General features: G+C 41.8%; 1 protein-coding gene across 3 annotated transcripts in view; it reads left to right on the forward strand.

Annotated features, from left to right (window-relative positions):
• Nucleotides 1-22,541, forward strand: part of pde4d (phosphodiesterase 4D, cAMP-specific) — a 316,846-nt gene that overhangs the window by 95,503 nt on the left and 198,802 nt on the right. Inside the window, exon 1 of one of the 3 annotated variants that reach the window (XM_082555161.1) lies at nucleotides 10,417-10,578. The exons of 1 other annotated variant lie outside the window; for it this stretch is intronic. The gene's annotated coding sequence lies outside the window, so the exon portion shown is untranslated. Of the gene's footprint in view, nucleotides 1-10,416; nucleotides 10,579-21,807; nucleotides 21,894-22,541 lie in introns of those variants that run through there. One more of the 3 variants, XM_082555162.1, reaches the window with a different exon arrangement.

Below are 22,541 nucleotides of genomic sequence, written 5' to 3' on the forward strand. Positions count from 1 at the left end.
GAAAGGGGTTTATTGCCAAATGTTGAGCAGGTTTACAACATTAGGAAATTGCTGCGGTGCTTCAGTGTAAACATAGTGTCATAAATAGTACTTAAATAGACATGAAAAAAAATAAAAGTAGGGATAAGAATTAAAAGTGCTATGTAGAAAGATATGTGCATGAGATATACATGAGATATATACATGAGAATAAGAATTAAGAGTGCTACGTTGAAAGATATATACATGAGTGCAGGTGGTGATCAGTGCCAAACATGGAATGATGCAGTGACACAGCGTAGGGTCATGTGTTAGTGGCGGGAACAGTCATATGGTTATTGTTCATGTGTCCAACAGCAGAGGGGAAGAAACTGTTCTTATGGCGAGAGGTTCTGGTGCGAATGGACCGGAGCCTCCTGCCTGAGGGGAGCAGGTCAAACAGACTGTGTCCAGGGTGAGAAGGGTCAGCTGAGATCCGAGCTGCACGCCGCAGTGTACTGGAGGTGTACAGGTCCTGCAAAGATGGGAGTCTGCAGCCAATCACCTTCTCAGCAGAGCGCACAACACGCTGCAGTCTCTGTTTGTCCCTGATAGTGGCTCCAGCGTACCACACGGTGATGGAGGAGGTGAGGATGGACTCGATGATTGCAGCGTAGAACTGCATCATCGTCCGTGTTGGCAGGTTGAATTTCTTCAGCTGCCTCAGGAAGTACATCCTCTGCTGGGCTTTCTTGATGACGGAGGTGATGGTGGGCTCCCACTTCAGGTCCTGGGTGATGGTGGTACCCAGGAAGCGGAATGAGTCCACAGAGGTGATGGGGGTGTCAGTCAGGATGATGGGGGGGAGTGGGGCTGTGTGCTTCCTGAAGTCCACAATAATCTCCACTGTCTTCTGGGCATTCAGCACCAGGTTGTTGTGGCTGCACCAGGACACCAGACGTTCAACCTCCCTCCTGTAGGCAGACTCATCCCCGTCAGAGATGAGCCCAATAACGGTGGTGTCATCTGCAAACTTGATTAGCTTGACAGACTGGTGGGTGGAGGTGTACAGGGAGAAGAGCAGAGGAGAAAGAACACAGCCCTGAGGGGAGCCGGTGCTGATGGTCCGGGAGTCCGAGACATTCTTTCCCAGCCTCACATGCTGCTTCCTGTCCATCAGGAAGTCAGTGATCCACCGGCAGATGGGATCAGGCACATTCATCTGGGAAAGCTTGCCTCGGAGATGGTGTTGAAGGCAGAGCTGAAGTCCACAAACAGGATCCTGGCGTAGGTTCCTGGGGAGTCCAGATGCTGCAGGATGAAGTGTAGGGCCATGTTGATGGCGTCATCTACAGACCTGTTGGCTCTGTATGCAAACTGCAGGGGGTCCAGGAGGGGGGCCGTGAGGGTCCTGAGATGGGAGAGAACTAGGCGCTCTAAAGACTTCATGACCACAGATGTCAGAGCCACGGGTCTGTAGTCATTTGGTCCAGTGATCCTAGGTTTCTTGGGGACAGGGATTATGGTGGAGGACTTGAAGCAGGCAGGCACATGACATGCCTGCAGTGAGGAGTTGAAAATGCCAGAAAACACTGGGGCCAGCTCGTTTGCATAGTGTCTGAGGGTGGCAGGAGACACACCGTCTGGGCCGGGAGCTTTCCGAGCATTCAGGTTCTTAAACTGCTTCCTCACATCTGCTTCATGAATATGAAGAGTTGTGGTGGGAGGAGGTGGTGTGAAATCCTCTTTTGTGTGGGGTGAGGAGGGGGGTGTTGTAGGTGAACAGTTTGAAGGTGGTGATGGCTCTATGGAGGGGGGAGAGGTGGGGGAATGAGTGTCCAAAGTGCCTCTATTGTTGGGGGCGTTGGAGGTGTGAAGGCTGCCTGATGGCTCGTCAAAACGGCAGTAGAAGTCGTTAAGGGTGTTGGCTAAGAGCAAGTCATCAGTGGAGTGGGGGGTTTTAGGCTTGTAGTTTGTGATATTCCTAAAACCTTTCCACACAGAGGCCGAGTCATTCTCTGAGATCTGCTGCTGCATCTTCTCAGAGTGCTGATGTTTAGCAATGTCCACTTCTTTAGTGAACCTGTACTTGGCCTCTCTGTAGCAGTCCCTGTCTCCGCTTCTGAACGCCTTTCTCTTTTCCAGCCACAGCTTTTTGAGTTTAGGAGTAAACCAGGGTTTGTCATTGTTATAACTCACCCTGGTGCGTGATGGCACAATGCTGTCCTCACAGAAGTGGATATAGGAGGTGACAGTGTCCGTAAACTCGTCCAAGCTGTTAGAAGCAGCCTTCAATGTGTCCCAGTCTGTGGTCTCCAAACACGTGCGAAGCTCCTCCACAGCCTCGTTGCTCCACAGTTTTTTAAATCTTTTTAATCTAATTACAAAACTGACCACCACAAATTTATAATTCAGACAGATTGACAGGCACTCCTAAAAGTCTCTGAACAATACAGTGGTAAAGTTGAGACACTCATAATTTCTGTTTTGCATCAAACATTTACTACATGCATGGAAAATGGTAAGTAAATGGCCTGTATTTGTATAGCGCACTACTAGTCCCTAAGGACCCCAAAGCGCTTTACACAACCAGTCATCCACCCATTCACACACTGGTGATGGCAAGCTACATTGTAGCCACGGCCACCCTGGGGCGCACTGACAGAGGTACAAAGAAAAGGCACAAATAAGGCAAAAACTGTTGCACAAAGCTAATAAGCTTGAAAGTCAGTAATTGGTTTGGCCGCCTTTACTCTTTTACTCAGCCTGAGCACTCTCAAAGCTTTCTTGTGATTTCTAGGAGTCGTTTTCAGAGACAGTTTACCAGGTTTTAAAGCTCTTCTTTGGATGCTGGTTGCTTTTTGTCACTACTTCAACTACTTCAAGGACAATCTGATCGATTTTATTATATCTTGGTATTCTTTTACTGCACCGATGGGGTGTTTGAGCTCATTGTCATGCTGAAAAATGAAATTATTGCTAATGAGATGCTTTCCAGATGGTGTTGGTAGATAATGGGTCAAAATCTGACAGTATTTTTATGGTACTTTTGATCAGTTTTGACAAGATTTATCACATCTGACTAAAATGCACTCTTAATGTTGTACTTCTCTCCTGACCTCCATGCATACTGATGGCGATTTGAACCTGTGGACATTTTCAGTTCATGTTTGTTTAATTTGTCACACTTCAGCCTTTTCTCTGCTTCCCTTCCTTAAAAATGACTTGACAGCCATCCTGCCGCCGATCATTTCTGATGAAGTGTCAGTGAACTGTAGAATTAACTGCAGGGCCAGATGCATCTGTCAGCCTGGACCTGTGTCTGGTCTTTGCTGGGGTTTCTTTTCTCTTTTTTTCTCTTTACTTAAGGGCATGACATTTAGATACTTCTCATCTGAACTTATCTAGCACTTTGAATCACCTTGTTGAATTGTGCTATACAAATAAATTTGCCTTGCCTAGTTTCCTCTTAGTTTTAAAGACATACTGCGCACCGTGCAAAGATATGCCAAGTTTTCAGCTAATAGTTCTCCAAAAATCATCTTGGTGCCTTTCAAACTGTAGATTAAACTCAAAGGTTATGTGTAGACACTGGTTACTCCTGTGATTTGGGTGCCTTTTTAATGATTTAATAGTTCATAGGTCAGTGTTAACAAAAAAAACATTCCTCTGAAATGGTCAGGTACAAAGCCTGGACTGAAAATAAGTGTAAAAGCAACTGATGTCCAAAGAAAAACTTCGAAATACCATTAAATAGCCTGAGGAACTATTGCTCAAGACCGCTTTAAAAATCCAACAGAGTCCAACTCCTTGGACGCTAAAAATAAAAAAGTAAAGGGTGACTTAAGATTGTATTTTTAACATTTTACTCAGATCCTTGCTTGTGCCTCTGTGTGAGTCCATGCAGGATAACAAACTGTGCTGGGTGAAGGACTCAGTTCTATAAAGTGTGTTTCTAAAACAGGAACAGATTTTTTTTTCTTCCGCTAACTGACCAAAAAAAAGATATTAATGTGCTGCAGCTCAAATTATGGCTGCACTTCAAAAAGAATTCATTCAGTATCTCAATCCAGCCTGTCAGATTTTTAAGAAGCAAGCTATGGATGGAAAAAAATAAAGTCTGCTGTGCTTCCCACAAATATGTTTAAAACTGTGGCATACGAGTGCTGAAACGACCCGGTTGAATGGAGAAAATGAGGAAAAAGCAGCAGGACAGACCGACGCTGGAAGGCCATGCATGATTGCTCTGCTCTGTGACGATTTCCAACAACCCCTGTCTGTCTCCAAGCCACCCTCACAGGTCCTTCCCTAGTTTCAGTGTAGGAGACGCTGTGATAGAGGATGACTATGTAAAATGGCTTATCACTGGAAATATGTGAAAAAGAAATAAAATAAATCAAGCGTGAGTTATTCCCGTCTTTCACTGCAAGATACATGCACGAACAATTCAAATTGTTAATTGGTTTAATTAGTGTTGTCATGTTTACTGTTGCATTGAAACACTCATACTCATATTTTCTTAATGAGGAACAACAGAAGTGGAAAAAATTGAATCAGATGTACGGATAGTGTCGGCTACGGCCGTCTCTGCATTTTAAACATTAGGAATAAAACAAACAAAATCCTGATATGCCCAATTAAACGGACATAACTGTCAGTTAGGCCTGATAATGGAAATAAGCACTCTTCCCAACAACAGTTTTTGTGCCACAGTGGTTTAATATATGAGTTCCAGAAGCTCTAATTGCATCTGTGCAGTGCCACTTATTTTAATAGTATTACATTTTAAATGGATCGTTGAATATGCTATTACAGTCCATCGGTTTGTAGCATTTCTGTCCCTGTTAATCACATTGATGTACAGTAGGCCTAAGCAATACATATTAACTAAGTAGTTCCGATGTTATAAAATATTTGTGAAGACTGATTTTAGAAATTAGATTAGCGCATTACTTGTCTTGAAGTCATAGTGTGTTTTTCCTTTACTGGGCTCTTACAGTCCTGATGAGGACACACAAACTCTGAATAGTTTAACCATTATTATTTTTTAAAGATGCATTCATGCAACATTTTCCACCACTTTTCCTGGTCATCTTTTCTGGGTGCAGCAGTCTAAGCAGAGGCACCGATGCCTCCCTCTCCCCAGCCACCACCTCCAGCTATTCTGGGTGGATACCAAGGTGTTCCCATGGCAGCAGAAAGGCATAATCTCTCCAGCACATTGCAGGTTAGTGCCAGGGTCTCATCCCAATCTGACATGCCTGAAACACCTCACCTAAGAGGTGTCCAAGAAGCATCCTAATCAGGATTTCTGCACATCGTTGGAGTACGTGAAAACATGAAGTCAAATAAATATATAAGAACTAAGTGGGTCTGAGCAAGTTTGAGAAGAAAGATTAAGAGATATCTAAAACGACTGAGAAATGCTTAAAGATAAAGATAACTCTTTATTTTTTTATTTAAGTGATCAAAAGAGATAAATAATTGTGAAAAGGTGAATGGCTACTACGGATACTACTTATACAGAGAAATTCACATTGACTACTTAAATTCAGAGTCCAGCCAGAACCTCATAGATCCGAACCTGAAATTCAGATATTCTTGCCTAAATAGTGTCATAGATGTTGCAGGATAGCGATTTAACTGCAAAACCTCACAGGCGGTGAGCAAGCTTGCTTTTATATATAAATATACAACCAGAACACCAGCTGGCAACCACTTGAGTCAAGTCTCCTACTGCAAAGTAGGTGTGTCCACTCGTTGTGCAGACTGATTGCAACTGATTGCAATTTCTTGGCAATCTGTCTGAGAGTGACGTCTGTCAGTCTGAACTGGACCCACATCTGTTTGGAGACAGGTTGCGGAAAAATTGAATGCAGCCGGCAACCACCGATTTTTTTCTTGTTGCAAGAAGGTTGGTATCCTTTTTTTGCTCTGTTGTGAGTTCAGCCATCAAATAAGGTCACGTAGAAGTAGCCAAAAACCTTATAAACAGCTACAATTCAGAAATGTTAAGCTGTAAGTTCTCCAGTTTCAAATAAATTCAGCTGACCTCATATGAACATGAGGTGATTTGAGAGGAAGGATTTTTGAAACCACCAGGCGTGGCTGTGGGGGATATATCCATGTACATAAAAGATGGAGACAGCCACCTTGGATGACACAATGTGGTCCTGCCCACTGCGGTGGTGACTGTCAGGAGAATAACTAGACTTTTATAAAGGCAGAGACAGTAATGGTAACTGTTTTCTTTGTGGGCTCTATAATTCACCAGATCAGGATGCTTCCAGGCATCATGTGGAACAGCAACAAGATCTGAGCATGTCTGTTTTTTTAATACTAGTCCTGACCACTGTTTGGAAAGCATATAACCTGTCTTCTTCAGGAGTGACAGCACCTTGGAAACTTTCCAGAGGACAACAATGAACAAATAAAAAATAAAAAATCGTGGCTGTATCGGGGAGAACAGACGCTGCTGGAGGGGAGGAGTGACCAGAGAAAGAACAAGAGGATGAACAGAAGAGATGAGGCAAAAAAAAAGCCACTCTTTGACATAAACTTCTGTGACACGAGAAGTTTATGCACAGTGCAGTTTAATGAAGGTGAATCAAACTGAGTGATGTGACCGGGACAAATGTGTGTGCTTGTGCATGCTTGTGTGTCTACTGCTGGGTCTGTCAGCTGAGAGCAGATGGTTCTCTGTCAGTTATTAGTGTTTTGGGTTTTTTTTCTTCTTTTTTTTTACTAATTACAACAAAATCTTCTCTGCCCTCTTTTCTCATCATCCTACGCTCCCTTTAGGCCAAAGATAGTTACGATTTGGCTGATCAAAATTTAAATAACAGATATAAAGTGCTCCCACCTTTACAGGTTTCATTTGTAATGTTTTCAAACTGATATGCTCATTAAAAATGAAGCCTGGTGGGGGGGGAGGTTTGTAACTGACGGAGCTGACAGAGGTGATGCTCTACAGGAAGACGTGGTTTTCGACACCTTGTAATCACGTTATGTTTTTAACGTCACTCACCGCAAAGATAATCTGCTGCGATGAGCCGTCTCTTCAAAGCCAAACACTACGTTTATTTATGTCCGGATCCTTTGTTACTCATCTTTGTCCAAGAATTGGAGAAAAATGACAGCTGAAATCATGGAATGATCTCATGCTTGCTTTTAGGAAAACACTGGAACACAGTGCTTACTTTCTTTACTTTCCTCCGTGTGTTTGTCCCTTTGGGAACTTTTTATTTTTTATTTTTTACACAGTACTGAGTCTCCATAACTCACACCATGAAGAGCACCTTTCCCCCACAGAGATGGTTCCTGTCAACAGCTTTTGCGGTACTTCTCCGTTCACTGCAGTGGAACAAATGTGGTGCGTTTTGGCGAGGGGGATGTTATGCAGTTATGTATCTGCAGCGGTGTATTACCCGTCCCAAAGCAGACTTATCGATTGCCGTTTTGTCTTTCAATAAGGCTTCTGCAGGCGGAGTCCGGCACACTGTGTGTGTGTTTGTCAGCTGCTTCCTCTGTGCTTGTAAACCTGTCATGTCTGCTCAGGGAGAGGCAGCAGAGAATGGGTGCTTTTTTCCCACTTTCTCATGTCTTCAAGGAATTCCCGCTCTTTGGCTTTTACAGGTTAAACTCAAAACAATTTCCCTTTCCTCCGACAAATTGCATTTGTAAGTTTGTGTTCATTTCCTGCTGTTTACTCTGTGTATGATGTTTTAATGCCACAATGCAAAAGAAGAACAAAATGTTCACCCTTTGCACAGTATTAGCATAACCCTTCCACTCCTGTGAGTTTGACAAACCTTGGGGCCAGACAGCTTTGTGTAGTAGGACTCTGCTTTCTTTGCTGAAGCCCAACCTGAATGCCTGGCTGTTCTCTGAGGGCTTCCCAGCTCTGCTGCATGTATCCCTGCCTGCCTTTTTGCATGCTTGTCATAAAACTGAACCACCATTGTGATATTTACCACAAAGTTACTCCCGAAAGACAATTTTACTTTTAAGGTAATACATAGATTTTATGTATTACCAAAAAATGCAATGCAAACACCAGAATAAGCTGCAGCTAAGAAACAAGGAAAAAGAAAAAACAGTTCACATAACTGGCATAACAAAAGAGAAATCCACTGAGAAGGTTAAACAGAGGAAAGGGGGGAAAATACATAAACTGACACTGGGAGTGACACTGTTATACACACACGGCTGATTGGACACAGGTGATAACTGTTGAACACAATGAACCTGCTAAGGGTGGGGTAGATGGCCACAAAGGAAGGAAATCAAAGGATGCAACATAACAAGAGACAAACCAGGAAAATTACGACTAAAATACTGGGCGGGATAAACCACAGGGACACAGAATACAAATTTTAAACAAAGGAAGGCAAAGGTGAGCAACGCAAGAAACAAGGAAATAGGAGGAAATATGAACATGGAGAAACACGAGAAGGAATACGAGTTCATATCTACTCAACAGGATAAATAAAAGTATCATCAGCAACTTTGTTGCTTACAGCTTGCTAGTGATGTGTTGATCTCCCCTTTTGCCTACAGAACTGCTTTAATTCTCCATGCCACAGATTCAACAAGGTACTGGAAACAAGTTCGCGTTGCACAGTTGCAGATTTTGAGTTCTGGTCACCTTGGAGGCCATTTGGGTACAGTGAACACTCAGTTTGAGTTTGAGATGATTTGAGCTCTGTGCTGTGTTATCCTGCTGGAAGCAGCCATTAGAAGATGGTTGCACTGTGGTCATAAAAAGATGGACATGTTTCATGTTGTTTACACCAAATGCTGATCCCACATTCCAAATGTCACAATAGAAACTGAGACTCATCAGACTGGGCAACATTTTTCTTTCCAAATGTTCTGTACTTCTGTCTTATAGACTATCCTCAGTGTCCAAAGGTGGATTATCATTTGTTCCTATCAGCTCAAAGCTGTCTGGCCATTCTCCTCTGACTTCTGGCATCAACAGAAACCTGGCACTCACCTAATATATTTTTCTTTTTTCCTGATCATTCTCTAAACTCTAGAGACGGTTGAATGAGAAAATCCAAGTAGATAAGCAGTTTCTGAAATATTAAATCCAGCCCGTCTGTTACAAACAACCACGACGCCTTCAAAGTCACTTAAATCCCTTAAATAAAGATCATATGTCAATAGAGAGTCTTAATAGGCATCAAACAAACTGTAGCTTTTAATCATTAATAAAGTCATATCCTCATTTATGAACACAGGCTCGAAGGTGAAACCTGTTTAACCTCAAATAAAAGACTGTGTTTGAAAATAAATTAATATGCACGACTTTCATATGTAATACCATTTTGTTTATGATTTTACTTTTTCTTCCTCTTTTCCATTATTTTCCTGGAATTGCATTTTTTTTAGAAATTGAAAAATAAATAAATAAAGTATTTTCATCTTGCGCCTGAGATGGATGAGACGGGCTGAAAACGCAGTTTGATTCAAATATCATCGTTATTATCTACCCTTCGAAAAAAGACTCTCTGCTACTGCTGCTCATGCTTTTGCCCGAAGACTTGCTGGAGTAAAAGCAACCTGACTAATTCCACCTCTTGACTGAGGGGAGAATCCCTCTTGACCAAACACCATGGCTCCAGCCCCTCGGGAGCAAAAAGAAAGATGTCTGAGTGTGCATGTTATCAAGTGAGTTGTTATCAGTACCACTGATAGCTAGAGAGGCTTCCGTGATATACAAGCAGAGCAGATGCTCACTGGCCCTGGAACACAAGCCATATCTGTCCGTGTGTTGTTGGGAGCATTTGCAATTCATGTCTTTCGGAGCATGCTATATTCCCTCTGGCCACTGAAGCAATAGGGTGTCACATCATCTGTAGAACTGCAGCTATGTAGTAAAACATGTCAAACACGATTCAGTCTTTGTCGCTGTTTGCGTCACAGTCCTTATTTTCATGTGAACAGATGCTAAAAAGATAAGCAGATAATCTATCGTGAGGATGGAGTGACCCGTCAACCCCCATCATAATTCTTTTATTACAATCATGTAATAATTAAACATGTCAGCGCCTGAGCTAAGTTTAAAAAGACGGAGCAGGATTGTACTATTTTAAACTAATAATCCATGCTGATAAATCACCCTTTAAAAAAAGGGAAAAGTATCCTGACAGATTAAAACCAACCACTATAATTAATCTCTGGCTTCTTTATCTGTCCACTTGTTCGCCGCTCTTTCGTAATGGAAATCTTCCCCACCGCTGCTCACACTGTAAATACTACAGTAATTCCTCTTACTCTGTCATACTCCACAACTATGAGTTTGTCCACAATCATGAGAAGCTTCAGCAGCAGGAGGAAGAGGAGGGGGGCGGGGAGGGCCGGAGAATGAGGCGCACGCCATTGGCCAAGAGTCAGAAAGAACTTTAACAGGATTGGCTGTAAGCCTGGGAGCTGGCAACAGAGTTCCCTCCTTATTCCAGAGAACATCAGTGAGCAGTGGAGTGGGACTTGCGGTGTGTGAGATGCACACAATACACTTTTGTTTGTTTTTGATCTTTCATTTGGACTCAGAGAGGAAACAGAAGATTAGAGGACAAATAATCTCTTTCTGGAACTTTCTGAGAAGGATTTAAAGTAAGTTCTGACATTGCCCTCCCTTTTCTGTCTGTCACTCCTCTGTATTGATAACAGTAGCTGTAGGACAGTGGCTTATCTTTCTGTGGACTTGGCAGTGGAGCTAAAGTCACACACGTGCGATTGTAATATGACATCAGAGCAAATACTGATACAGTGTGACAGCGGTTATAGTAAACACTCACACCATCATCACCAGCTCATCACTACAGCTAATCAAATACTAGAAGCCATCTGCATGTGTGTGCAAGTAAGTGCGTGCGGTTGGTTTATGTGTAAATGCACATGCGCTGGACTTAGATTCAGTGTGTTGGAAGAATGCATAGAAAGCAGGCTTGTGCTTTAGGGGAGGGACCGGTGCAGTGCGACTTCACAGTCACCAACCTCATCAGCAAACTTGTCACTGCAATGCTTTGCATTGACAGAGGAGCTCAAGGACTCCCCTCCCAAAATCTCCTGGTGTGACTTTCAGGCTGCGGGGTGGTTGTGGCGGTAGTCGGCTATAAATAGGCCTGCTCCAAATTGTGCTGCAGTCACACATAAATTCAGGGTGGGGGAAGAAAGAACACAGTCATTGCTTCTTCTTCTTCTTCTTCTTTTGTTAGATTTTTTGTTTAAGAAAACTTTGTTCCTTCCAGAATATGATTGATAATACACACTGCAGGATAACCTGTTACCCATCTTTCATCTCTTTATCATAACAGCAACAGCCTTATGAATGGGAAAAGAAGGAGAGGAAGGTAAACAAACAGTGTTTCCTGGGAGTCTGTCTCCCAGTGTGGACTGACTCAGTTAATGCACAGGGTGTGAAAAGTGTCAGTTAGTAATGTTAAACTGTCACATGCTTTGCTCTCTTGATTTCCATAGACGTGATTATCAAATTTCCAGTCAAACCAGCTCGCCAGATTGTTAAACAGGTGTGTTAGAGCCCATACAAGAAGCTGGGCTTTGTCTCGGGATAATGTGTGCTCGCTTGTGTGAACACAGGAAAAGTTTCAAAAGTTAGATCATATTCACACAGCGTTACACTTTCATTGGATCCAGGAGGCTTTAATGTGGCTCCAGATGACCAGCTAACAAACATGTGGACCTGTTTATGTGTTGCACCTCACAGATGGAGACTGTGATTCATGACATGACCGTGACCACTGTTGTGATGTCACGGTGACTCTTCAGCACACCTTATTTGTGAAGCCAGTTAAAAGTTGTGGAAATGATGACACTTCTTGTCTCCTTTGTAGTTTCTAAGTGGTGCGATTTTTAATACCTTCCTGTCTGTTTAAGCTCCTTGTTGTTATCGTGCTGAACACAGTGAGCCCTGTGTTGTACCTGACCTCTACTATGCAAATATAGTAGAGTGCCGCACTCCACCTCCTCATGGATTAATCAGCGAGATGCAAGCGACACACTAAGCCCATTGTTTCACCTGTGCAGCACCTGAGTGCGTCGATAGTGGCTGAAACCGCAAGCTTAGACTCTGACCTACATGAAGGAGTGTTTGTGCTCTTTTCCACTTTGCAGAGATCAGAACAAGTCAGATTACGATGAATAATGAATAACTGTGCTCACTAGACAATGACTGCATTAAAACCACCAACATGAAAATGTTTAATCTTACGAGCCTCTTTCTTTATCCCTGGTGTTATGTTGGGCTGGGTCTCTTTTCTGAATGAGTGCTGCTGCTGCTCAGTGTGAATGCAGAGTAATGAGCTTGGCTCAGTGCACTGTGTGTGTAGTGTGCAGGGACAGGAGGCATCTGCACTGCTGCTGATGTCTTTTGTATCAGTCTTGTAATGAAGGTCTCTGCAGGTTTTGGCGAACTGTCCGCACACACTGCATGTGGACAGCCGTGATGATGCTTAAGACCTTAACTTAGAGTGACAATGTCAACTCCAGTGTTTATCAGACTTTGTTGTTCTCAGATGGCTCAATTAGCATGAGAGGCTTTGAGTTAAATAGCGATGTAAGTCTTGTGAGTTTTCAGAAGTCAGGGGTCAGGGGTCAAGCAATAGCGGAGTACCGCAGTGTTTGTGCCAGTAAAGTCAAATGTCACAGGCTTCCCTGAGCCATTCTTGGCTGTTTATGAGTGGGAGTTAATGGAAAATTATATCATTTGCTTCCCAAAGCATATTCATTATTGTAATAATGTTTATTTTCTTCTGTTCTACTAAGTAGAAGTAAGAGCATGCTAAAGTCCTCCAAAGCTCTCAAGCAAAAGCACTGCAATATGCATACGTACTCGCTGACACGCACGCACAAGAACATATAAGCAGGCAAAGCCAACAGCATTTAAGTGCCTTTTTATTGGAAACTGTTTTCTCATAACCATAAGCAGGAAAATCTCTGTGTACTCTGGATGTTAGGAGTCATTTTGGGACTATCCATTTTTTTTTTGCGGAGCTTGCAGATAGTTAAAGTCAGGTCATGATCTCTCGCCTTAGTTGTGAGATCACCAGCAAAGAAATAAACTCTCAGCAATTAATGTTACATCTGTTTTCCATTTCAAGGTGACATGATACACGCTTTTTGAGTCATGAATTGTTTGCTGCTTATTCAGAGGGTGTTTCTCTGACTCCAGATGTTTGGCAACCTTGTAGCGATTCCAGTACAAAGTGCGCTGTCTGATATTAAGTCCAAGGACAAATGTGACATGTAATAACGATATCCCTTGGCGTGTAAAGACTTAGACAGACACGTGTTTAACAGTGTCGACAGAAACTTACAAGAAGATCGATTCTCCACCATTCGACCTCAATGAAGCTAATAAAAAACCCCACGAGCATTCAGCACAGCTGGAAAGCACCAAAAGAACCGCAACACAAAGTCTTACTAATAAACCACACTGTAATGACCAGCAGTAGGGCAGATTTAGTCTTTAATTGAAGTCATGTACACAGACATAAGCAGATGACATTTCTTGAGGATCTCTGCCTCTGCAGCTTTTGTGTGTGATGACTTTGCTGCGTTAAACAGGAAGAATGACCTTTGAGGGACACGAGAGAGGAGAAGAAGAGAGAAGCATCTGGGGCCTGCAGCTTACTTGTACTTCCCTTTCCCTTTGTCACTCTGGAAGTCCTGCCATTGTGCTTGTTGGCTTTTCTTTTTTTTAAAAATAAAGTTTAAGAGCTTAAACTACTTTTATAGAAACACAACTAGGGATTTGGGAACTGCCCAGGGACTTAATTGTGGAGAGAATGGGGGTGGTGGGGGTTGGATGGGCTTGATAATGTCTCTAGAGGGTGGTGGTATGTGCTCGTTATGTTTTGGTCATCTCCTTCACAGCACATCCCCGTGCTTTATTTAACAAATACAAAATACTTTGTTTTCCTCAACCTCGGAAAACTTTCCGTAAACAAATGTTGACATTTTCCAGTGTTTGGACTGGGTCACAGCGATGCTGCTCCTGGTCCAGGAGACCAGAAAGGCTTTGTGACCCTGATAGAAATCCTGCTTGGTCCAGGACGTTATGAACAGAGTGATATCTGCTTGCCACGATTTGCTTATCCTGCTGCAGCATTTAGCACTGTCTTCACTAAGCACAGCTGTCTATTTAAACTGGCTAAGCTCCGCCAAACTGTGTTGGGAACAGTCCAATCATGTTGCAGGACAGAGTAATCCTGTTTTCACTGGGTTCATACGGTTGGTGCGTTGAATTCTGCCTCTCCTGCATTAACAGCATGGTATGCTACAATAACACTTGTTATCCAACATTTTCCCACCCATGGAACTTTGGGAATAATGCCCCATGCATTCATGACCTCTCAAGTAGCCTGCCTCTTCAGAAGAAAAGTGACAGGAAATAACACGAGTGTTCGATTTTCAGGTTTTGCAAAGTTATAAAAAATTCAGAGATAAATTGCGTGTGTGTTGTTTGCTGGTTTCTACTTTTAAACTGTCCATATAAACACTCATCCAGTATTTACATTTGTACTTATTATACATGTTTATCGTTTTAATGGTTGAGTTAAAATGTTTGCTCTGCAGATGGCTTTGCTTTAGGCTTATGTAAGATCATCTATAACTGTTCAATATTGACATTCATAAAAACTCTTACCATCCATGAGAATATAATTTGTCTTTGGGCGTGGCTTATGGGTAACTAAACAAAACATAGAGAAAATGAGGCTTTCTCCCCCAAGGCTCTTTCCTTATTCTGGGGAGTGCTTCCTGTTGATACAGCAGGCTGGGGTCAGCAGTGAAAGTAATCTTGTAATTTCTCTGAGGCCATTCGCATTGCTAGGATCTTCCTGTTATATTAGCTTCTTGGGAACTATAACTTGCGTCACAATGATGCATTTTCCTCACTAATCATGTGGAGAATGTTTCCGCGTAGAAGTGAAAGGTTAATGTGACAGCTTTCTTCTTCTGTTTCGCATCATCGTGACATCCAGTGGGCTGAGCTTTTTGATTTATGTTGCTGTTGACGCGCTCATTGCAAATATGTGTATTAATATCCATCTATCTGATGTGATGTCACAAGTGGTGGCTGATTTGTCCAACAGGGGTTTTTGTTAGTTTAAACGGAGAAAAAACATTTATCTGTTTTGTTAGTGACATGTGTTAGCCAGCTGAAGCACAGAAGAAGGATTTATGCACTCAGATCAATCGATCTCACTTTGTAGAGCACTGGAAAATATTTACTGGAGATGAAAAAGTAGACTTCTCTGCTCTGTACTGAACTCAGTGTCAACTATACGGACAAAAGCATTGGGCCAGACCTCTTAATCTTTGAAATCAGGTGTTTTCATTTCCATTGCTGCAGGTGTATAAAATCAAGCACCTAACAATGCAGTATGCAGTATAGTTATTTTAGAGAGCTCAATTAATTTGAGTGTGGTACTGTAATAGGAAGCCACAGCCGCAACAAGTCAGATTATGAAAGTCTTTGCACAATCTATATATGACCTCGGCAAGTGGGTGATGTTGTTGGCAGCATTAATACTTGTGCATTATAATACATTGTATGTTAATTAGCTTGTGGTTGTGTCCTGCTGTTTTTTTTATATGGATACAAACTGATTAAAAGCTGGGACTTTATTTTCTGCCTGTGTCCCCAACCTTTGTTGTCATCAGCTTTTTTCAGAGCCATCTTCATATATCGTCTCGTGCCCATTCTGATTTTGAACTCTTGCTGATATCTGTTAGTTCTTTTATCTAGGCTGTTATTAAAATCCTTTATATTGAGGCAATGATTTTTATGCTGTCATTGATAAATCTGTGGTGAAAAAGTAGCTGGAAGTGCACAGGAGGAGTCAACAGTACTGAACAGGCCACTCACAGTAGTTTTACAGACTGTGCCAATGTGATGTATAGTTTGGGGAGGTGCACATTAGCCGTAGGTTACATTGTAAAGTTTCAGTGGGGTTACTTACAGCGTGTAAACGCCTTGTAATGTAGGTGTAGGCAGTCCAGTACTTACCTTAGTGTGTTTTGAGTTACATATTTTTATTGCAAGGGTACCGAGGAACTCAATGTGGTACTCATGTATGCAACATACAGCAAGCTACTCACTTAACCCTCATTTACTCTGGTGAGTGAGTAATTGGATCAGAAAATGCCAGCTATCAGCTCTGTCACAGATAATCAACTCATGTGAAACTTCTTCTTCCCATGCGGCTGGCTAAAACAGGAGGTTTTCACTAATCTGTTCTCTCTTTCTCCCTCTATGGTGGCGGGAGGCTGGAGCATATTTCAGCTAATTTTGGACATGAGACAGAGTAGACCATGGACAGATTCATGCTCAGATCCTCACCTACAGGACATTTAGAAACGCTAACATAATATAGAGGTCTCCGGATGCAGTTGAAACCCACGAACAGGCCAACACCACAGTCCTTACTTTCTTAATCAAGTTGGGAATCACTCAGTAAGTCACAGTCTTGCTAGCACAGTGCAATAGTAAAGCCCCAATAAAACTCTCCGTCATTTACAGATATCTGTATGCATCATCGCACTCTTATCTATCCTCATCCTATCCTTATTCTAATAGTCCCTCACACAGATATGAGATTGCACTAAAATGAAATGTTCCTATTCGAACAACACAGACTCTCATGCAAAGTAAAAAACGACATTGTTTATCGGCAGTTTTTCTCTTGGTTCAAATGCTTTCTGTCCTAAAATGTCACTCATGCTTTGCTTTCTCACTCCCACTCTCCTTTCTTTCCCCACCATATTTGGTGGAACAGGGTTTAATGCCATGAGACCGTTTAAGGATGCTGGATCACAGGTCTCAGAGAGACCTAAATGAATTTCACATCTCATAACATGTTGTCTTATAGCATAAAGGTGGGTCACTTATGTAGTCGCAGAGTTTTGAACAGTGAGTTGTGCCAAAAAGTATTCACATAGTTCTTTGATGCCTGCAGAGGTCAGGCCAGGTGTTTATGACATGTCTATGAAAATGAGCTTTTCTAACTCTTCTGGTCTTGTGTATCTGTACGATTAGCTTGCTATGCCCCTTTTAAATGGTTAAAAAGAGAATTCAGGGGATTGTGATCAGTCTCTTGTCCTGTTTCACTTTGAAACACCGAAAATGACTTACAGTGTTAATTAATGGCAAATGTTTTCTCTTGATGAACCAGTTGTGTAAGCATATCTGCTGGAAAGTATTTGGGTTTATAGCTGACCGTTATTACGTAGACAATATGGCAACATTTCTCCGTGGTTTTTGGTGCTGCTTCAAATTGGCAAATCTGATTATCACGGGAGGTTTGTTGGAAAAAAAAGAGCCCTGCTCTGTATTTCTGCCACTGGAAATGTTTTTATAAAAATAAGATTACAGATATGTAATCAGCTTTCTGGCTCTCCTGATATAATCCGAGGCTAGACTAAGCCTCAGAGGGTGGGTCTTCTTTACATAACATGACAAGAAATCAGAAACACGAAATCATAGTGAGAGCAGCAGAATTTTGCTGCTCTCATTGGTTTGCCTGCTATGATTAACCCATGGTGATCTTAACACAGCGTTCCCATGAGAGGAAACTCCTCCAGTATACAGAAGCCATAATTTTTCTGAACCATGTAGTTCAGGACAGCTCAGCTGATTAGAATCACTTATTTGTACAATGGTACCACAGAATGCAATTACTTGGAGTAAAGTTTGTAAGAGATTATATTTCCTCCTGATATGAAAGGTTTTGTTGCATATAATGTTCGATATAGAATGCTAGATAATGGTAGATTAAATCAACAAGGGGTGCCATGAATAAGATGCAGAAGAGAACTTGTAGATTAAAGGAAGACTCAAAAAACACATAGGATCGAAATGGGAAAAATATCATATCTATACTGATATGGACTGGGTAATGTGTGAGGAACAATGAAAATGATAAACCTACAGACGGCTGACTTTAAAGACACCCTGAAATCATGCAGCTGGCTAATCCATTTGGCCAAAACTTAATTGCAGCAACTCATAATGGTACTTAGCAGTTTGTACGGCCCCCACATGCTTGTATGCAGGGCCTGACAACATCAGGTGATGTCTTGGAGATGTTCTCTCAGATCTGGACTAGGGCATCCCTTCCTTCTGGACAGTCTGAGGTGCAGCCTGGCGGCGTTCTTGGTAGCATTATATGGATTTAGGTCAGGCGAGTATGCTCCTACCTGCATATTGAGGTTGGGTGCTGTGGTGCACCAGGAGGACCCCAGGATCTTCTGCATCAGCGTAGGGTCTGAGAACAGGTCCAAGGATTTCACCCCAATAACTAATGGGAGTCAGGGTGCCGTTGTATAGCCTGTAGAGGTCTGTGCATCCCTCCATGGACATGTCTCTCCAGACCATCACTGATCCACTACCAAACCAGTCATGCTGAATAATGTCACAGGCAGCATAATGGTTTTCACGGCTTCATCAGACTCTTTCACATTTGTCATATGTGCCCAGGGTGAACCTGCCAGGAGTGGACCTGCAATTCTGGTATCTATGGTAAATTCCAATTGGGCTCTGGTGCCAGGCAATGAGCACAGTGCTGACTAGAGGACATCAGGCCCTCAGGGTGCCCTCATTAAGTCTTTTTCTGATTGTCTGGTCAGAGACATTAACACCAGTGGTATCCCGGAGATAATCTTCTAGGGCTCTGGTAATGCTCATCCTGTTCCTCCTTGCACAGATGGGTTAAGGACCTTCTACGTGCGTGTCCAGCTCTCCGAGAGTAACTGCCTGGAATCTCGTTTATGCTCTTGAGACTGTGCTGGGAGACACAGCAAACCTTACAGCAACAGCATGTATTGATGTGCCATCCTACCTACCTGTCCTACCTCTTTAGTATGGCGTTATTTTTGTGCCACTATTCTGAGCGCACGTAAAAAAAAAATTGAGCGCACGTAAAAAAAAATTTGCAGGTGCAAGTGTTGCATTTTGAGGAGAAATTTATTTTGAGCAAAGAAAAGCTAAATTTGAGTGAACAAAATTCATTGCTGCGTGCAAAAATGTATTTCAGTGTTTGCTAGCAGCCCCTGTCGCTCAGTATTTGCACTTGCGCTTGCTCGCAATGTGCTGCTTACGCTCTCAACATTTCTGCCTGTGCGCGCTCAACTCTTTCTGTACACCGTTATATTTTTCGGCAAATTTAGTAATGCCAACATACTGAAGGAACAACATTTGTCTCTTATATATGATACACCTATATATACACTGTCAAAGACACTTGTCTTTGAGTGAAGATTTAAGGTGATAAGACATATAAATAACTGCAACTTGAATCTGTACTGAGGCTCAGTATTTGGCACAGAGTTCATGTTCACTGCTGTAATAGCTAATAATGATTAATATAATAACTATAATATTGGCCATATTATATTTACATTACCAAAGTGATATGACTTTAGTCTCATGAACAACATTAGCTAATTGTTATTTACTAACTAATCTTAAATGACTGTTCAGTACAGAAATGAAGCCCAAAAATCATGTTTTACTGTCCTGTGGTCTCAGCCTCAGATACTTATCAAATCACACAAAGCTCTTGTAGAAACAAACAAACAAATTAACAAAATATGTTCTCCTTCATTTCTGTCAAACAAAGTTGTATGACACGTTTCCAGCGGTTAGTATTATGGTTGCTAGGCAACCTGGGAAGCGAGATGGAGACTAGACCGTCCCATACAGACAAACTTGCCGTTTATTTTGCAACAACACTGCCCCTAGCGTCCTGGAGCACCTCCGTTGTGTTTTGGAATTTGCATGTGTTTTTGAGTTTGCATGTGTTTTGGAGTTTGCAAGTGTTTTGGAGTTTGCAAGTGTTTTGGAGTTTGCACGTGCTTTGTCTCTAGGGGCCACCGTATGTCATGCTACCAGTAGAGACACTGAGCCTAGGCAAATGCAAAAAACAGTCGGAAAAAAATGAGGAGGGAAAAAATGTCAGTGGCCCTAACCTATAAACCCCTTCCTGTTTTGGGGTTTGTCTCATTGTTGCCCCTCTAGTGAACCTGTTGTTAATATAATTAACACAAAAGCAGCTGTAACTGATTAAGAACCTCTTCTGATACATAATTGTCCAGATAAGTTTAACTGACTTCCTGCTATACTCTGATTTTAAAGTTTTTCTTCCCAGGAGACCTGGTTAAACCGAAAAGTCCACAGGGTAAGATAAATGTAGCTGCAGTAGTGTGGTGGTAGACTGCTCCCCCTAGTTCTCAATCTAATTTTGAGCATGAACAAGAATAAGTTAGTGAGCTAGTCCATTTAGTCATATGTATTTAAGCATGAAAAGTTTAAAATGCATTTTAAAATCAACTGGGAACCAATGTAAAGACTAAGATGCAAGCTTGCTTGCTAGAATCTATTAGGGTTGTTGCTGCATAATTTCATATTGCTTATAAAGAAAGAAAAATGATCATATTAGATTTACAGGTGTTGTATATTTTAACTTTCTTTTAGTGTTACATCTGGCTCTAGACAAAAGTCATTGCTCGATATGAGCGTTAAGCTGTAAAAGCATTTTATTTCATCAGAGTTTAATTTATGACTGGACCAAATAACAAACAAATTAATTAAATATTGGGAAATGCTGCTGTCATGTTGGCCAACAAAGGTTTTCCAGTTTAATGTAAACTGAGGGTATATGATTGCAATAAAGCATGACAACATAACCAAATGTATTTCTGCCGGGGCGATTGTGGCTCAAGAGTTGGGAGTTCGCCTTGTAATCGGAAGGTTGCCGGTTCCAGCCCCGGCTTGGACAGTCTCGGTCGTTGTGTCCTTGGGTGAGACACTTCACCCGTTGCCTTCTGCTGGTGGTCAGAGGGCCCGGTGGTGCCAGTGTCCGGCAGCCTCGTCTCTGACAGTGCACCCCAGGGTGGCTGTGGCCACCATGTAGCTTGCCATCACCAGTGTGTGACTGGATGTGTAAAGCGCTTTGGGGTCCTTAGGAACTAGTAAAGCGCTATACAAATACAGGCCATTTACCATTTTTGCATGGGGTCAGAATCAGCAAACAAATGTTTCTCCCCAGCCTTACAAAATAAAGGAGCAGATTGGATCACTGTCTTCCTTAAATTATGTAGTAATGAGCACTGACTTAACATGTAGAGATGGCTGGGGTGATAATATTTCCTACAATGGCATTTTCCTTTTACACTCTTACTGTCCTACTTTTACTATTTTTACCTAACTTAATTGTTTACTTTTCTTTTACTTTTTATTTCAACTGTTAGTTATTTGTTGTTTATTGTAAATGCTGTAACACAATGATCTAGCTATCTAGGTACTGTAGCTTTTCAAAGTGTTCTCTACAGCAGCGGTCCCCAACCTTTTTCTTTGCCACGGACCGGTTTATGTCTGACAATATTTTCACGGACTGGCCTTAAGGTGTCCATAAAACCAGTACCAGTACAAAAAAAGATTTATTCATTACACATGGGAAAAGACCCAGGGAAACCGAGTTAACGATAAACACAACAAAAAAATAACAATAAAAACCGATAAAAACCCTGAAAACTATAAATTTCACACCCGAGCCTCAACTCTCGCAGCCCAGTACCAAACCAGTCCATGGCCCGGGGGTGCTCTACAGAACCTGATGTAGCCATTGAAAGTATTCCTGTGTAAAATGAAATTTAAAATGACCTCATTCAGTTATGATAGCTTGGTCACTTGAGGATTAAAGGCATTTAATGTATTATTTATCACCTGTAGGCCTAACTTGCATCTAGATACACAGTTAACTCCAAATATTCCTGAATGTTTGCTCGCTAGCTAGTTAGCTAACAAAAGCACTTTCCCCTTCAAAGCTAAGCTGTTGTAAACCACATGAAGAGCAAGGCTTCTCCCTGCAGACACAAATGATGAAACACATATCACCAAACTCGAGGTAAAAACTATAGTTTGAATTTTAAATGCTCACAATTATGTGTAAAAATTGTAGGTAGTGTATCTATACAGGCTTTTAGTATATCAGCTTATGGAAACATATGCTAACTCAGTATATAACTGCAGTATATAAGGCAAAAATAGAGTTTTTACAACTCTAACAAGCTTGAATGTGCTTTTTGTTGTGTGCTCTGTCAGGATGATCCACACTGTGTCAATAATGTTGAGGTCTAGACTCTGGGGAAACCAAACCATGACTAACACTGTTCCATTGTGTGTTTTTCTATCAAGGTATTAAAATGTACCATCCCCACCCCACATTAGAAAACCCATAACAGAAAAAAAAAATCCTAAATGAAATATTCTGTCTGAATAAGCTCAAGTATACATCTGAAAATCAATGATTATCTCCAAACCATTACATGGAACTACAATAGTCAGTCTCTATACAGGTGGTAGGATCTTTAATAAGAACTACAGACATGGACAATAACAGTTCATCATTGAATCCTTCAGAATACACTGTTTGCAGATGATATATGAAATAGGCCTCTCTATTGTAGAAGTTTCCGCTCCCTATCACCACCCCTTTTCATCAGTGCAGCCACACACGCTAATTTCATTCCCAGCTGAGTGAAAATGTCTGCCT

The sequence above is a fragment of the Aulonocara stuartgranti genome (assembly GCF_965226115.1).
Source record: "Aulonocara stuartgranti genome assembly, chromosome: 12".
Taxonomy (NCBI): domain Eukaryota; kingdom Metazoa; phylum Chordata; class Actinopteri; order Cichliformes; family Cichlidae; genus Aulonocara; species Aulonocara stuartgranti.